Source organism: Sturnira hondurensis, unplaced genomic scaffold (genome assembly GCF_014824575.4).
Source record: "Sturnira hondurensis isolate 20B ecotype Veracruz unplaced genomic scaffold, ASM1482457v3 Scaffold0008196, whole genome shotgun sequence".
Lineage (NCBI taxonomy): Eukaryota > Metazoa > Chordata > Mammalia > Chiroptera > Phyllostomidae > Sturnira > Sturnira hondurensis.
Genome location: NW_028080827.1, coordinates 13,543,902 through 13,559,889, shown reverse-complemented (window position 1 = coordinate 13,559,889; position 15,988 = coordinate 13,543,902).

Here is a 15,988-nt window from a genome sequence, read left to right as displayed (position 1 = left end):
TATTATCTCAGTTAAAAGTGGAACCTAATCAAAACAGGCAAGCAAAATATGACCAGAGACATTGAAATTAAGAGCAACTGACAATAACCCGAGGGGAGGTGGGAGGGTGTAATGGGGGAAAAGGGAGAAGGGTCATCGAGGAACGTGTATAAAGGACACATGGACAAAGCCAAAGTGGGGGTAGGATTCAGGGTGGGAGGTGGGGATGGGTGGGGTTAGGGGGAATGGTAGGAGGAGAATGGAGATGACTATACTTAGATAATAATTTTTAAAAAGTACCAATCATAGCTGAACAATATAATAACTGAAATGAAAATGACATTAAAGGGAATCCATATCAGATTAGATGGGACAAAAGAATGGATCAGTGATCTGGAAACCAGAGTAGTGGAAATTACCCAAACTTAAGAACAATAGAAAAAAATGAGGATAGTTAGGGATCCCACATGGAGATGAGAGGAGAGAAAGAGAGAGAAAAGAGAGAGAAGTTATTTGAAGAAATAATAGCTGAAAACTTCCCTAACCTGTGGAAGGAAACAGACGTCCGGGTTCAGGAAGCAGAGAAATTTCCATACAGTGTGAACTCAAAGATATTTACACCAAGACACATCATAATTAAGATGCCAGAAGTTAAAGAGGGAACCTTAACAGGAGCAACAGAAAAAAAGCAACTAGTTACACACAAGGGAACCACCATCAGACTATCAGCTGATTTTTAGCAGAAACTTTGCAGACCAGAAGAGAGAGGCACAATATATTCAAAATGTTGTGAGAAACAAAACCTACAACCAAGACTACTCTGCCCAGAAAGGCTGTCATTGAGAACTGAAGAAGAGAGTGTTTTCTAGACAAGCAAAAGCTAACGGAGTTCATCACCACTAAACTAACCTTACAGGGAATGTTAAAGGGACTTCTTTAAGTGGAAAAGTCTATAACTAGAAATAAGAAAATATATGAAAGAAAAAAATCTCACTGGTGAAAGCAAACATAGGAAACGTAGTATAAAGGTAAAAGACATAAGTAGTAACATCATCTAGATATATGATAATTAGCTAAGGGATACAAAAACAAAAAGTTGTGAAATACGATGGCAAAAGCATAAAAAGTAGTGGTAGGAGGGTTACAATGTAGTATTCATTGAATGTGTTCAAACTTAGTGACCATCAACCTAAAATACAGGCCCAGCATAAGTAACACCTGTTTCAGTGTGGTTGGTAGGGTAATAATATGGGTATAATAACCTGTAGTTTTTTAAAAGATTTTATTTATTTTTAGAGAGGGGAAGGGAGGGAGAAAGAGAGGGAAAGAAACACCAGTGTGGTTGCCTCTTGAGTGCTGCTTACTGGTGACTTGGCCGGCAACCCACGCATGTGCCCCAACTGGGAATCGAACTGGTGATCCTTTGGATCGCAGTCTGGCACTCAATCCACTAAGCCACACTAGACAGGGCATAGTTTTAATTTGAATATTTCACCTAAAATATCACATGGTATGCTTGAGTGTGATATTGTTATGTTACAGAATTACATGCTTATGACTGTGTAATATAAGATGTTGTAATAAAAAGAGGTGTTATTTGTGCTGAATCTTATAGATTGCTGTATACATTGGTTGTTACATGTGAACTTGTTGGTAACCACAAATTTGTTCCTAAGGTCAGAGGTGCCTCAGAAAATGCCAGGGAGATTAACCACATGGCGAAGATGACAAAAGTGATGACGCTAGCTTCTAATTTTTAAGATGTCTGGAAAGGACAAATTGCTCAGGTGAGAGCAGCCAGAAAGCCTCATCAAAGAGCTCGGTGGACCAAAAGCCAGAATCAGGTGCAAGTGGAGTACAGAGCTCTTGGGAAGCCAGAGAGGAAGAAGCTTCCAGGCCACAGTCAGGCCTTTCTTTACAAAAAATCAGCAAGACTTGTTTCTTGAATGACCGAGTAATTTCTATACTTATATACATAATAGACTGCAGGGGTATAGATGTGTGCAGCTGCCTACATATGCGCTTAGTATTGTGTGTATTCACCAAATAGTCTATCTACATATACACACATTTACATACAGGTATGCATATACATAAAGGTATATGTTTATTCACTTGGCATACAGACATACGCATCTACCGTGTAATTCCAGACAAGTGTCATTATTTAATATTTAAACATCCACATGCCCTATCTATCTATCTATCTATGTATCTAAAAAAACCTATAATAGATACACAAAAAATAAAGAGAAAGGAATCCAAACATAACACTAAATAAAGTCATCACAAGGGAAGGGAGCAAAGAAGAAAGGAACAGAGAAGAACTACAAAAACAACCAGAAAACAGTTACCAAGATGGCAATAAGTACATACTTATCAATAATTACTTTAAATGTAAATACATGAAGTGCATAGGGTGGCTGAATGGATAAAAATATAAGACCCATATATATGCTACCTACAAGCAATTCATTTCAAGTCTAAAGACACACTCAGACTGAATGTGAATGTATAAAGATATTTTATACAAATAGAAATGAAAAGAAAGCTGGGGTAGCTTTTGTCAACCAGATAAAAAAGACTTCAGAACAAAGACTGCAACAAGAGACAGAGAAGGCCGTTACATAATGATAAAGGAAGGGAGCAATCTAACAAGAGGGTGTAACACTTGTAAATATCTATTGCCCTACATAGGCAGACCTAAATACACACATCAAATATTAACAGACACTAAAGGAGAAACTGACAGTATTACAGAAGTAGTAGGAGACTTTAGCAACCTACTTACATCAATGGAAAGGTCATCAAAACAGAAAATCAATAACAAAACATTGGCCTTGACTGATACATTAGAGCAGATTGACTTAATAAATATATAGAAAGTATTCCACCCCAAAACAGCAGTCTTTGTTGTTGCACATTCTTTGTAAGTGCACATGGCACATTCTCTAGGATAGGTCATATGTGAGTCCACAAAATAAATTCCAATAAATTTTAGAAGATTGAAATAATAGTGAGTATCTCTTTCAACCACAGTAGAAGGAAACTAGAAATCAATGCCAAGAAGAAAACTGGAAAAAAGCCCACAAGCATATGGAGACTAAACAACCTTCTACAAAACAACCAGCAGCAAAGAGGAAATTTAAAAATACATAGAGAGGAATAAAATCAGAAACACAGCATTTAAAATCTATGGAATGTAGCAAATGCAGTTCTAAAGGAGAAGTTTATAGTGATATAGGCCAACCTTAAGAAACAAACAAAAATCTCAAATAAGTTATCTAATCTTATACATAAAGGACCAAGAGAAAAAAGAAAAACCAAAAAGTTAGTAGAATGAAGGAAATAATGAATGTCAGATTGGAAATAAATGAAATAGAGACTAAAAAAAACCCCAACAGATAACATTAGTGAAACGAAGAGCTGTTTTCTTGAAAAGATAAACAAAATTAATGAATCTTTAGCCAGACTCATCAAGAAAAAAAGAAAGATGGCCCAAGTAAATAAAATCAGAAATAAAAGTTACAACCAACACCACAGAAATACAAAGGATCCTAAAAGAATATTGTCAGCAAGTATACAACAACAAATTGTACAACCTAGAAGAAATAGATTAATTTCTAGAAACATACAATCTTCCAAGACTGAATCAGGAGGAGATAGAAAATATGAACGGAGTGTCTACTAGTAATGAAGTTGAATCAGTAATAGAAAAAGACTCCCAACAAACAAATGTGCAAACATTCTACCAAATATTTTAAGAAGAATTAATCCTTATGCTTCTCAAACTATTACAAAAAAAATTAAAGAGGAAAGAACATTTCCAAATTTATTTTACAAAGCCAGCACTACCCTGATACCAAACCCAGGCAAAAATGCTACAAAAAAATTACAGGCCAGTATCCCTGATGAAAACAGTGCAAAAATCCTTATCAAAGAATTAGTCAATTGAATTCAACAATAAGTTAAAAGGACTATAAACTATGATTACGTGATTTATTTCCGACACTCAAGGATGGTTCAGTATCTGCAAATCAGTCAATATGATATACCACACTGGCTAAAACAAAGGATAAAATATCATATAATCATCTCAAAAGATACAGAAAAGCATTTAGTAAAATTCAACATCCATTTATGTGAAAAACTTTCAACAAAGTAGGTATGGAGAGAACATTCCTCAACATAATAAAAGCCATATATAACAAACCCACAGCTAACATCATACTCAATGGTGAAAAGATAAAAGTTTTTCCTCTAAGATGAGAAACAAAACAAGGATGCCTACTGTCAACACTTCTACTAAAAGTAGTATTTGAAGTTCTAGCTACAGGAATCAGACAAGGAAAAGCAATAAAAGGTATCAAAATTGGAAAGGAAGAAGTAAAACTGTCACTATTTGCAGATGACATGATACCAAAAATAGTACTAATGAATGAATTCAATAAAGATGCAGAATAAAATATTAATATACAGAAATATGTTCCATTTCTATACATTAATAATGAACTATCAGAAAAAGAAATGAAGAAAACAATCCTATTTACTTTTGCATCAAAAAGAATAGAATACCTAGGACTAAATTTAACCAAGGAGAGGGAAGATCTGTACACCCACAATTATAAGACATTGATTAAAGAAATTAAGATGACACAAATGAGTGGAAAAAATCTACCATGCTCTTGGACTGAAAGAATTAATATTGTTAAAATGTTTATATGGCCCAAAGCAATCTGCAGATTCAATACAATCCCTATCAAAATACCAATGCTATTTTTCATAGAACTAGAACAAATAATCCTGAAATTTGTATGGAACTATGAAAGACTCCTAGGAGCCAACACAATTTTGAGAATGAGGAAAAAAGCTAGTGGTATTATTCTTCTGATTTCAAGCTATATTATAGAGCCATAGTAACCAAAACAGTATGGCATTAGCATATATATCAATGGAACATAGCAGAGAGCCCAGAAATAAACCTATTCATATATGGTCAATTAAAATATGAAAAGAAGACAAGAATATACAATGCAGAAAAGACGGTCTCTTCAAAAATGGTGTCAGGAAAAATGAACTGCCACATGCAAAAGAATGAAACTGGATCGCTTTCTTACGCCATTAAAAAAATAAACTCAAAGTGAATTAAAGGCTTAAACAAAAGACCTAAAACCATAAAACTCCTGGGAAAATACAAAGAAACAAACATAGGCAGTAAACTCTTTGACCTCAGTCCTAGCAATACTTTTTTTAAATCTGTCTTCTTGGGTATAAGAGCAACAATAGCAAAAATAAACAAAGGAAGTACATCAAACTGAAAAAAACCTTTTGCACAGCAAAGGAAACCACCAACAAAATACAAAGGCAACCTACTGAATGGGAGAAGATATTTGCAAGTGATACATGTAATAAGGAAATAATATCCAAAATAATACAAAGAACTCATATAATTCAATATCAAAAATGATTTAATTTAAAATGAGCAGAGGATCTGAATAGACATTCTTCCAGAGAAGACATACTGATGGCCAACAGACACATGAAAAGATGCTCAACATCACTAACCATCAGGAAACGCAAATCACAACCACAATGAAACATTACTTCACATCTCTCAGAATGGCTGTTATTGAAAAGACAACAAATAATAAGTATTGGCAAGGATTTGGAGAAAAGGGAACCTTTGTGCATTGTTGATGGGAATGTAAATTGGTACAGCTACTATGGAAAACAGTATAGAGATTACTAAAAAAAAGATAGAACTACCATTTGGACCCAGTAATTCCATTTCTGGGTATTTATCTGAAGAAAATGAAAACACTATTTTGAGAAGATATATGCACCTCTGTGTTTACTACAGCATTATTTGCAACAGCCAAGATATGGAAGCTATCTATGTGTCTGTTGATAGTCGAGTAGATAAAGATGTACATGTGCACACACACACACACACACACACACTCAGGAAGATTACTCAGCCATGGAAAGGAATGAAATCTTGCCATTTACAACAACATGAGTTGTCTTAGGGTATTATGCCAAGTAAAATAAGTCAGAGAGAGGAAGACAAATACCGTATGATTTCACCTATACATAAAATCTGAAAATTGAAACAAATGAAACAGAAACAGACTCACAGACACAGAAAACAGACTGATGGTGGCCAAGGGGACAGGATCGGAGAGGTGGGCAAAGCAGATTAAAAGGATTGAGAGGTACAAACTTCTAGTTATAAAATAAGTAAGTCACGGAAATGTAATGTACAGCATAGGGAATATAGTCAGTAATATTGTAATAACTATGTGTGGTGACAGATGGTTACTAGACTTGGTGTGGTGATCATTTTGTGTGATATTTAAATGTCAAATTACTATGTTGCACAGCTGAACCTAATACTGTCTGTAAACTGTATTTCAATAAAAAGAAACTAATTAGGGTAATAACTTACTACCTTAAGAGGTATCAATTATAAGGAAATATTAAGCATTTGTGTTGTCTTTCATGTATGAACAGTACTTTGGGTAATCAAATAGCCCTGGATGAAGAGTGAAAGTTCTTTACAGAAAAATTCCACATATTAAAAGTATAAAGAATAATAGAACTAGAAAATCAGCATTTTAACCTCTCATTAATAGTAGATTAGAGCAGTAATCATCAATGGATAAAACCACTGGGAGAAATTTGTTGGAAACTTTCCATTGGAGGAAGCAGGCTGTCATACCTCCCACCCACTGGTTAATCTTAGCATCAGAGAGCATATGCTTCCAGTTAGGAAGTACTGTTTATGATCTATACAACTGAACCAAAATCTAGTGGAATCTTTTTTCTGTAAAAATTTTATTTATTTTTACAGAGAAAGGAAAAGAGGGAGAGAAACATTGATCATGGATCTTGGTTGCCTCTCCCATGCCCCTAACAGGGGACCTGGCCCACAACCCAGGTGTGTGTGTGCCCTGACTGGGAATTAAGCCGACTACCTTTTGGTTTACAGCCTGGCACTCAATCCGCTGAGCCACACCAGCCAGGGCTCTAAAGAAATCTTTAAAGCTAACTTCAGTTTGAAGGAGATATAAGAGATGAATGAATAATCAGTTGACACTGCAAAGAAATAAACAGACAAATCCCAAATTTTGGATCCTCTATAGGACAACGGATTTGGTTTCTTCACATGTCAATTACCTGAGGAAAGGAAAAAATAAAGGGGTGGGGGAGAGAATTCTAGATTGAGAGACTTTAGATAACTAAATATAATGTGTGGACCTTCTTTGGGTCCCACAAAACCAAATGGAAAAGTATTTAAAATACCTAGGGAAATCTTAACATGTTTAAACTTTAGATGATACCAAGAAAATGCATGTTTACTTATGTGTATAAAAACGGTAATTTGGTTATGTAAGGGAATATCATATTTTATATATACATATTCTTTTTTTCTAGTATGTAGAGCTGAAATGACATGATGTCTGGAGTTTGCTTTAAAATAATTTGCCAGAAGGGGAATTGCTGGATCATATGGCACTCTTATTTTTAGTTTTTTAAAGAACTTCATACTATTTTCCACAGCAGCTGTATCATTTTAAATTCCCACCTACGGTGCACAAGGGTTCCAATTTTCCCACATCCTGGTCAACACTTATTTTCTTTTGTGCTTTTTTAAATTACTTTTTTAAATTTTATTTTTTTAATCATTCTTCCAGTACCGTTGTCTCCATTCAATGGGTGAATGGATAACCAAAATGTGGTATATACATACAATGCAATATTCCTTGGCTTTAAAAAAGAAGGAACTTCTGATATATGCTACAACATAGACAAATCGTGAGGACATTATGCTAAGTGAAATACGCTCGTCACAAAAAGACAAATAGTGTGTGATGGCACTGTATATATAAAGTACTTAGAGCAGTGAGAATCATCGAGACAGGAAGGAGAATGGTGGTTGCTGGGGCAAGAGAACGGGGCGAGACGGGGGGGTTGTTTAACGAGTGTCGAGTTTCAGTACAGTGCACCGAACCCTGTGCTTAAAAACAGTGAACAGGGTATGTTTATATGTATTTTAAATACATCTAAAATTTTGCAAATAGGAAAAAATGTAAGCAGCCTGTAAAAATAAAAATTCACTTGCCAAAGAGAGAGAGAGGAAGGAGGCGGAAAAGAAGAGGAAGGAGATGAGAAAGAACAGAGAGAAGGAGGAGGAAGAGGAGAGATAATAATGATAACAGAGATGAGTAAGACGGGTAGAAAGAGAGAGAAAATGAGACATTACTTGTAGCCATAATAGTATAAAATTTCCCCAAACTGAAGAAAGACTCAATTGCTGACACACCTCAGGAATCAATAGCTCATGTAGATGCCAAAAATGGGTACTTGTTTGGGTGAAATTAACAAGCTTGAGTATGAATATGTGGTACTTTTTAGGCAACAAATACAGAACTTCTATTCCTTCCAAATAACTCCTAAACTTTTACTGTAATTGACTGTCACCAAGAACATGTTGATTTTATTGGATGGGTCTTTTTTAGTGGTAGGGTCATGGGATTTTGATTTGCAAATGTATCTTGAATTGTATTTTGATGACATTATCTATCTGTCTCTGTCTGTCTGTCTGTCCATCTCTCTGTCTCTCTGGCTTCCTGTCCGAAACATACTGATTCTGCTGACTCTGGGCTTCTATGTTGTGCTGATATTAAAGACAAAACAAATTTACTCACCAACATCGAGGGTCTCTTATCTGTGTCTTCTTTCTCTTCCCTGAGTTTATTTTGCTGTTCCTCACACTTACTGTTCTGAACGACTACACTTAGTTTATAAACTGAATGTTGTATAAACTATCCCACTGCTGTCTATTGGGATTGCATTGATTTTTATAAAGATAATTGAGATAATTGGTATGTTTACAGTATTATATGTTCTCACCTAGGAGCAAGGTATATGTCTTTATTATTCTGGTCTTCTTTCAAATCTGTTAATGCATTTTACATGGGTCATCCCCCCACATCGTTTTTGCACATTTCTTCTTTTCTATTGTTGTGAATGGCTTTTTAAACATTACATTTCTTAGTAGTTGTTATTAGTGTATAGAAAAGCTCTTGATGCTTATATGTTGCTCTTGTATCTGGCTACCTGGGAAAAATGTCATAATTGTTTAAAAATTGATTAGAAATCATCTAAATCTTTATCAATAGAGGAATAATTAAATTAGGGTAAATCTAGTTAATGGAAGATGATACAACTCTTTAGAAAAAAATACATGTATATGGATACAGAGATAGGAATATTGAGGTGAGGAGAGACAGAGAGCCAGAGAGAGAGAGAGATCTCCAAGATAAAGTTGGGGAAGGAAGTGAGTAGGCGAAAAAAAAGAAGAAGAAGAAGAAGAAAAATATAGTATGATTTAGCCCTGACTGATGTGGCTTACTGGATTGAGTGCCAGCTTGTGAACCAACAGGTTGCTGGTTCGATTCTAAGTGAGGGCACATGCCTGGGTTGCAGGCAGTGTCCCTGGTTGGGGGCATTACAGAAGCAACCCATCAATATATCTCTTGCACATTGATGTTTCTCTCCCTTACTCCCTCCCTCCTCCCCCTCTAAAAATAAATAAAATCTTATATAAAAAGAATTTAAAAGTAATATAATATGGTTTAAATATGTAAAACAACTACATTTGCATATATGCATATACACTATAAAATGCATAAGTCTGGAAAAATGCATCCAAATGTTAACAGTGATGACCCTTAGTTAGGGGAATAAAGGAGATTTTACTTTTTTCTGTATATGTCTTCATATTGCTTAAATTTAGTTCTAAATTATGGATTTAATTATACTCTTGTAAATGAAAATTTTTTAAAGGTAAAAAATAAGATGCTAGGAATAGACAAGTTGATAGAGATTGACATGGAAGAAGCTCCCGGGAGAGCAGATATAAGTCCTTAGAAAACCCTCACGGGTCATTAATTTCTACAGTATCTTTAAAGTCACTTCCATTTGGCTTTGGAAATCTGTGGCTCTACACAACCTGTCAAGAAGTATTACCAGCATCTAGTACAGCAGAAAATGAAGATAAAATGTAACGCAACTGCCCAATGAAATCAGTGGAGACAACCCCTCCCTGATGTTTACCTACGTCATGTGATGTCTCCTATGCTAGGGCCATGGACTAATGAAAGACCTACATTTAACAGGCTACATGACTTGGATAAGTCTCCTTCTAGCCTTCTCTCATTGTCAGCTGGAAACCATGTGAGACACACCTTTATTTCCTACGTCTTTCTAGTGTCTAGAGTTTCTACATGGGAAACTCTTTCACCCTGGGTTTAGGAAGGGGAGCCATGTTGGCTTACCTGCACCAGGTAGTTCGAGGCACATTTGTTTGCTTTGAAGGAAGGCAATTCCTGGGCTTGGCACAGGAGGTCTTCATGAAAGGCCCTTGACTATCTCATATTGCTGTAGCTGTTCATGCCGTGTCCCTAGCAATGAGGGATAGATGTGTCTTAAGTTGTGCCATAAGCAAGTTTTGGCAGATGTGTAACCTGGACTTCTATTTTGTACACATTAAATGGAGATCAGTGATGAACACCTAACACAGTGTCTTCCAGTGCTTCTCAAAGTTTGATGTAGGAATCATGTAAAGATCCAGATTCAAGTCTGGGGTAGACACTTGAATTTGCATTTCTAAGTAGCTCCCAGGTGAGAGGATGTGCCTGGTCCAAGGAACCACACTTAAAGTATGGAGAGCATATGGCACATGCTTGGTACTCATTAAATATCTATTGAATGGGCCCTGGCTGGTGTAGCTCAGTGGATTGAGCGAGGGCCTGTGAACCACACGATCATGGTTCGATTCCCAGTCAGGGCACATGCCTGGGTTGCAGGCCAGTTCCCAGGAGGGGATGCACAAGAGGCAACCATACATTGATATTTCTCTCCTTCTCTCCTTCCCTTCCCCTCTAAAGATAAATAAATAAAATATTTTTAAAAAAATATCTGTTGAATGAGTCCTTTTCTGTCCTAACCCCCAGAATTCTGAAACTTCCCATAGCGGCTTCCTCTTTGGTGTCTGTGTTCGACAGTGAGGAATTTTTACTTTCTGGAAAGCTAAGTCTATCAAGCTACTGTGTTTTGCATACTTCTACCCCCACCCCAAAGTTCTACCCATGTAGAGGGTGGACCCAGGGCTGTTTTTCTTGCAGCCACCATCACTGTCCACACCCTGGTCTAGCCACCTCTCCCAGCCCAATCTAGCATAACTACCTGTCTCTTCCCTGCAGAGATGCCCCACTGGGGCCGGAGGTGAGCATCACAGGCAGAGCCAAGGGGGAAATGGAAGGCCCTTTATGCCAAACCAGGTTTCCTCAGAGCCGGCGCCCCTTTCCTCCTCAGGGGTAGTGACTTGCTCAAGCACTAAATTGGTTCACAAAACTTAACAAACCACAAAATAAAAACCAAGCAGTACATGGACGTGAATGCAGAGGTGCCCTAAACAGAGCAAGGATTAACACTTAACAAGACTGGTACCTTGAGAAAGGTATTGACTACTTAGTTTTTCCTTTCACTACTGAGAGAAAAACAAGTGATTGCCTACCGAGATAGGGAGAAAATGCCTGGTAAGTTAAAGTCTCAAGCCTGGTTCTTATTTTCCTGAGAATAGGACCAAAGGCCAAGTTGGAAAATGATCTAATTATGGATGCTGAAAAATTTCCTGTAATAAACTAGGTATGTTTTGGACAGATAGGAATGTTGGTTTTATTGTATGAAACTGTGTTTAATATTTTAAGAATTGTCTTGTTCAAGATTACTGAATTGTGTAGACAGAAAAATTCTGTTATCTTACAATCAATTTAACAGTTATTCTCACTTATTGGCCATTCAGCTGGGGGCTTTGGGGGTACAGCGTGAGCAGAATTCCCTCAGGGACTCCAGGATGTGTGCATTAGCAGAATAGATGGGACTGTGGTTTGCAGCACAAGTCTGCTCTTACAGGGAGCACTATCCACCCACCCACGGCTTCGCAGTGATGTTGGAATCTGTGTAGTTGGTGGAGGATCAGTAGCTTAAGGAGCTAATGAATATTCATTTCTTTTCCCTGGGTGCAAAGTAAAATAACCAGTAATTAGTATAATATTTAATACTTCTATTCAAAATAAATAAATCTTTTGTAAAAAAAAAAACCTAATTATTATAATGCAGCAAATTTCACAAATGTATCTGGAATCAGATGTGGTGTTTTGAAATGTTTCTAAGCCCTCATTTACATGTTTGAGATTAGTTAATTATTCCCTTTGTATGCATAAAATAGAACTCTAAATTTTTACCTGCATCTATTATTCATTTTCCTCTCTCCCAAGTTTAGCTGATTCTAATATTTAAATTTTACATTTTCTTCAATGCTGAAGATATTTGTATTTTGAAGTAATGTTTTAAATTTGAATTTGCTCTAGTCCTTCCTGTCTCTTGTTCCACAGATACAGGATGCAAATGGCTATGGACCTGCCCAGGCAGTGTTTCTTGCCTGATCTTCGGTTTCTGGGGCTAGAGTTAGCTGTTATGGTTTTGAAGAGTATACATTCTTGAGCACGTGAAATGTGGTGGGCACTGTGCAGGGTGCTTCTCCATGTGTTACTGTGTTGTTTTTTTCCCTACAGCAATCCTGTGAGACTTGTTTGTCTGCAACTGTTCTGTAGATAAGGAAACCAAGCTCAAAGAAGTTAACTCCCCTTGTGCCAAGTATAAAATTAAAAATTATTCATATATCTGCGTCTAAATCCAGTTTATACCACAACTTCGAGATTCCGAAACTTGCTCTTTCCAGTTGCTGAAGGGAGAAAGGTTTGGAGGAGGTGGTAGTATGCTTGTGTGCAAATAAAAATTCTCCAGGGTGTCATCATGGGCTTGGGTGTTTGTGGGTGCCAACCTCTGCTGGGGGTGAGAGACAACCCAGAATCATTGGCCTTGGAAGCCATTGCTTTCTGAGCCTGTGATATACAATGAAACTTTTGATCTACAACCTAGTGGTGTCTCAGCGACACTGGCTAGTACCTGCCGTAGAGAAGTCCCGTTCTTGCCCAAATGCAAGTGTATGTATAGATCTATGAGGGATAGGTTCAAAGTCTGTGAAGCCCTTGGTAATTTACAGTGCTGCAATTCTTCGATTCTATGAAAAAATGGAAATCTGACGTACAGGGGGTTTGTATGACTAATCCAGGATGGGGAGTGGAGGCAAGAGCCTCAGTTTTAGATCCTTTCAAAAGATTCCCAGGGCAACTAGAATAAAATTCAGATTTCTGACCACGTACTACAGGCCCCAAGTGGCCTAGCTACTGCCTGCCTCTCCAAGCTCTTCGTGTGTTTCTCTTCCTTCCCCGTCCAGGCTCAGCACCCTCGGGCCACGCTAGTCACCTCCCGACTGTTCCTCTACCTTGAACGTTTGTTCTTGTCTCAATGCCTTTGCAGTTATCATTCCTTCTAGTTGGGGTGCTCTTTCCTGCTATCTCCACATGGCTGATATTTTCCTATCTTCAGGCCTTAGTTCAGGTATCTATTCCACACAAAGCCTTTCCTGCCCTCTGCTCCAATCTGAAGGAGCTTCTTCCCATGACCACCCCCAGCCTCCTAGGAACTCATTGTCACATGACTCTGCTCACTGAACTTCAGGGCACTTTTGCTTTCAGAGATGATCTTTGCTTGTTTTCCTTTTATTGACTGTTTTGCTTATCACTTTGGCATCCAGAGCAGTTCTGGCACATAGTAAGTACTCAATAAATGAATGTATGTATCCGTTCATGAATACAAGGTAGACTTAAAGAGTTACAAATTCTTGTGTTAGAAGGCACTTGCTAGCTAATTGATCTCAACTTTACACCCAGTATCTGTATTTGATTATGTCCAATAAGAGAAAGCTCATTAATTTATGAAACAGAGTCATCCATTTTTATATTGAGAGGAGCTGTAAGACTGTGGAAAATAAGTCAAACTCATCTTAGTTCAAATTTAAATCTGTTACAAACCAGCTGTGAACCTTAGGCCAGTTAACTTCACTGTGTCCTGTTCCTTCATCTGAAAATTGGGTAACAGTGCCTACCTGGACAGACTGTTATGAGAAATAAACAAAACCATGTAGACAAAGCATCATGAATCTTTACAAACACATGTGTAGAAGGTTAGCATGTAATTGTACCCATGGTAGGCACTGCACATCAGTCCTATTTTACAGATGAGATAACTAAAAGGAGGGTTATGCTGTTAAGTGATTTACCCAAAGTGCCCCCTTCTAAGAAGTGGCCCAGTCACTGTTGTCAAATTCCCATCCCACCAAAGCTATCTCTTCCCTCCTCCCCAAACACCAAACAGCAAACAGGTTGATGAAATGGAAGGATACAAATCTACTGGCTGATATAACTCTCAGAATGGCAGAAAGCACCTGCTTCTCCGTGAGGGCAGCACAGTTGATGGGAGCCAGAGGGCCAATTCAATGGAGATGTGCAAACATGTGCAAAGGAGGATGTACCAACCTCTTGTGCTAGGGCCCCATCCACTCTGCCTTTAGAGCACCACATCCCTTCTTCATTAGTGCCAGGTTTGGCTCTGAAATGAATTAAAGCCAGGGGCAAGTTGTATTATTACTTGTCACTGTTATTGTCTACCAAGAAACTCCAGTAAATTGCTACTGGGCACTGTGATGACCCAGCCATAGCTGCTGGGTATCACAGGAGATAATTTGGAAGGGGTCATTTAGGAGGGCAGCGGAGCAATGGAGAGCATGTGATTCAGAGTCAAACTTGAGTTTGAACTCTTATTCCATCATGTATAAACTGTGTGATTTTGAGCAAATTATTTTCTAAACAGTCTATTTGCTGCTTTTATATGATAAGAATAATTTTATCTACCTCACAAGGCTTATTTGGAGAATTAAATATGCCCAGCACATGTCAATTTATAATATATGATAGCTACTACAACCATCCTCTCTTCCTGAAGATAGCATTATTCTCTAGGTGGAAAGTTGATGGAAACAGTTGGAAATATTTAAGGGCTCCTGCTGTAACAAGGCCAGAGCAGGAGGTTCTTCCTGCCTCCAACTTGTGTTTTGTTTTCCTAGTGATAAGTGAATTCTGGAGGGAATTAGACAGTTTACTTCTGAACATTCCTTAGATAGGGTGGAAGTAATGTGAGTAATAAATTATCTTCTCTTCCCCAAGATCTTCCTAGTCATTATTCTCTGCTGTAATTAGAATGCCAGATGCAGATCCATCCATCTTCAACAAGAAGTGATGGTAAACTGGGGGAAACGCTTACTGCAAAGAAAGAATGGATTTTCCATGGAGTGATAGACATTCACACTTAGAAACTTGAGCTGACATCCAAAAGCAGATGTGAGGGCTTTGTTGTGCTTTCTTCTCAAATACGCATGTCTACGCACTTATTTTCCTTTTAATAGTCAATCAAATGTCTTTGTTAAAAATCTCTGTAAGGTTTCTAAAGTATATTCTTGTTCATATGGTTTTCCTCCCTTCAAGTGAAGGAAAACGCCCAAACCTCCTTGGATTCCCTCTCACCACACCTCTTAAAGCTTTTCGGGCCTAGCCTCTAGGCGATAATCTGTGCCATTTATGGCATCTTTGGCTGGCATTTGTGTGGTTAATACATCCAGATGATATGGCAGTAAAAATATCTACCAAATGTGTCCAGATACTGCTAGAAGAAAACATGAGCTGATAGAGAAAGTTCTATCTCTGTTGAACCTTCAAAGGAAAATAAGTAAAACTTTATGATCTATAGGCTTCTCTCCGCTAGAAATATAATCCAGCCATGTGATTTGAGGACCTGTTAGAGAACACCCAGCCCAAAATCTTTCTCCCCCAGCCCTAATGCAGTCATTAAAATTCCTGTATTTGAATATAACTTCCTTCCTCTTTCTCTCTCTCCCTCCTTCTACTCCTTCACGTGAATGGCTATGGCTGAGTGAGGGTAGGGATTCTAGCCATCTTGCTCACAACTGTTTTTCCATCAC